General features: G+C 42.8%; 1 pseudogene; it reads left to right on the plus strand.

Annotated features, from left to right (window-relative positions):
* The first annotated feature begins 230 nt into the window (after positions 1-230).
* LOC120613380 (uncharacterized) lies at positions 231-349 on the plus strand (annotated as a pseudogene).
* Positions 350-3,417: the final 3,068 nt, after the last annotated feature.

Consider the following 3,417-nt stretch of genomic DNA (forward strand, 5'->3'; position numbering starts at 1 on the left):
CATTTTTCATGCCCCTTTTCACACTGATTGTGGTACAGAAAGTTCATGTGACCCTAGACTAACCAATGAGAGTACTTCCCTAGGATTTTTTGAAAATTGTTAATGGAGACAGTCTCTCTTTCTTCTGCAGTTTCTAAGCCTGGAGCTAGCTATATGTGGCTTTGCCCTCACTCACTTACTCTACCATGTCCATCACCTGGAGGAAGGTCAGGTTGAGCAGGAAAGAATAGGTCTATGGCCATGCCACCCTGAACATGCTCGATCTCGTCTGATCTTGGCAGCTAAGCAGGGTCAGGCCTGGTTAGTACTTGGATGGGAGACCACCTAGGTATACCGGGTGCTGTAGGTGTAAAAAAAAAAAAAAAAGAATGAGACTTACCAATTAGCACAGAAACACATAGGAGAGAGGGAAGAGGGAGGGAGAGGGTGTGAGAGAGAGATAGAGATAGATAGAGATAGAGATAGAGATAGAGATAGAGATAGAGAAATGATGATGCTTCTGTCCCTGGTCTCATGTAGTTCTGAGGCCAGCTCCACTCTTGTCTTTCTTAGTTACTTGAGCATGTATTATCCCTTTTTGTTTAAGCTTGTTTCATTTATTCATTTAACAAATACTTATTGAGTGCCTTCTGGTGCCAGGCACCATTTTAGGGTCTGGAAATAGAGCTGTAAACAAAAGACACAATGACCCTGATCTCACAGAGTTTACATTCTAGATTGATTTGTGTTTCTGTCACTTGCAACTGAAACAGTGCTGCCTGCCAGATTATGGAAGACTTTACATGCTAGGCTAAAGACCAGAGGGAGTTTATACTATAAACAAGGGGAAGTCTTTGAAAATTCTTGAGCAGAGGAGTCATATGCTCTTTCGCAGGAGTCTAGATTTGAGGCAGGCCAGGTTGAAAAAAGTGACTGTGGAAAAGCTAGAGTGGCTGGGACTTCAATTTGCTTTATTTTTGAAATACCCTCATAAAAAGTATGTCATGCCCAAATCAAGATCCCTGGAATGAAACTCAACTTTGAAGAAAAATAAAGTACTTCCAGGAAGTACTCCAGGCCTAACTCTTCTGGCATTCCCACACCTTTCTTGATTGGCTGGTTCAGGCTTTCTCAGCCTGCTCCATTTCCCTGTCCTTTGCCCGTGTACTGCCCAGACGTCTACCTGCATGCGGAGAGCATATGTCACTGACCAGAACATGTTAGCTGAAGGGAAGGGCCATAGGAGCTCGTGCGTAGGCTCGTGCCTCTCCCTGCCCTAACCCACTGCACTTCTGAGACCCATTCTAAGTGCTTCTGTCTCTGGAGGACTTCCTCTATTGCCCTCCACCATGCTGAACCTCCTTTGAATTCCTGCCACACCTTTGTCCAGGCACTTGCTCAGAGCAGATGTGGACTTTTTCAGGTGTGCCTCCTGAAATTCAGTAGGAAGCTCCATGAGAGCAAGAAACAGACTATCTCTCACCATCTCCTGCATGGAGCCTACCCCCGTGCCTGACGTAGCAGATGGGGTGCTCAACCTAGGTTGGTTAATAGGAAATGGCTTAGGGATAAAGACATCCAAAGTCTTTTTCCTGGGACAGTCCTGGTTTTGGCCTATTTTATTGTCATAATTATTCATAGCATCCTCTTTCACTCTCAAAAGTGTCCTATGATAAATTATATTATCACCTACTCATCTGGAGAGTACCAAATGTGCTGTTGTCACAGCCAAGTTGAAGGGCTCCTGATATAGGACAAAATATTTATAAAATCAAAATAGCACTATATTGCAATTCCATGCTCTGTCACTTGGAACCAAACATGCTCCTTCCAGAGCTCCAGAAAGTCTTGCTTGCTTGACTGCATCTGGCTCCCACACGCTCTCTAGCACATGAGACATTAAAAGCCACAGTCCAGCGTGTCACAAGATTCAGATTTTTGCCTCCATTTATTTCACACTGTGGGCATGTCAAATAATACTGCTATACCCCACAAAGACTGGAAAGGCACACAGGCCCAGTTCAGGACCAGAAAGAATTCAGAGGCAATCATGAAGAAGCTGCAAGTCCAACAGATAAGACAAACTACTGCTTGATGATTCTTTTAAGCCCTTGGCTTGTGAAAATCGGTCTCACAGGGGCAACCAGAAGGAAAAAGCACCCTCATCCTATAATCCTCCTATTCTCTTTACTGCTGTCTCCCTAGTCATGGCTTCATCCTGCCACTTCTCCTCACACTCAAATTTGGACATTCTGTTTGCCTAGGATACTCACATTTTTCAAAGTGGAGTACCTGTAAGACAGGTCTCTCTTTGATGGGTTGAAGATGCCTACAAATTCTTTGACATACCTCCCACTGGGCCCTGGGGTCTATGTCCTCTCCACTCAAATCTAGGCTGCCTTCACCATGTGGCAGAAGTGGCCTTGCAGCTTCCATCTGGGTCTTGTGGAGCCTTGAGCTTCCATGTAAGAGTCCAGCAACTCTGAGAGAATCGTGCTACAGAAACCATGGAGAGATGCTGCAGAGAAGCTCTGAGACTCCAGTAAGGAGAGAAAGAGATGCCAGGGCAGCCTCTAACTCTTCCAGCCCCCAGTGGTTCAGGTCATCCCCAACTGAGTGTCTGGATATCATAAGTCATCCCTGCCAAATTGCAGATTCCTGAGCAAAATAAATGATTGTTGTTGTTTTAAGAGACAAAGTCTTGGGGTGGTTCTTATGTAGCAATCAAACAATAAGCGGGACACTCCTTTCCAGTACTGATTTATCACTTCTTGTAGCATAGGTCTGATGTGCTATTAAGCTCTATGACCAAAAGTGAGGATGGGGAAGGACATAGCGGGCAAAGGTAACCTAGAACCTCATACTGTTGCATTCCTAGTACAGTAACGTATGGGCACTACTGGTGGTAGGTGAAGGAATGGTTAGAGGGTAAAGGAGAAAATTTTTTAAAAATTTAGTACTATGTGTTTATTTTTAGTTTCCTTTCATTTATGGCAAGTGAAAATGGTTTTGTGTTTATCATAGTGAAATCAATTATACTTAAAAGAAATTTATGACACACCCACTCTGATGGCTAACTCTGAAAAAAAAATGTAAAATAAGTGTTGGCAAGGATATGGAGAAATTGGAACCCTTTCAGTTCTTGTAAATGGTATAGATGCTGTGGAAAACCGCATGGCGGAACATCAAAAAATTAAACATGGAATTACCATATGATCTAGCAATATCACTTCTGGGTATATACACAAAAGAATTAAAAGCAGAGGTGCAAATAGATATTCATACACCAGTGTTCATTGCAGCATTATTCACAATAGCCAAAAGGTGGAAATAACCCAAATGTCCATCAACAGATGAATGAATAAAGAAAATGTGGTGTATCCATACAATGGACTGTTATTCAGCCTTAAAAAGAAGGAAATTCTAAAAAAAAAAAAA

This window comes from Pteropus medius, unplaced genomic scaffold (assembly GCF_902729225.1).
Source record: "Pteropus medius unplaced genomic scaffold, Ma_sr-lr_union100, whole genome shotgun sequence".
Taxonomy (NCBI): Eukaryota; Metazoa; Chordata; class Mammalia; order Chiroptera; family Pteropodidae; genus Pteropus; species Pteropus medius.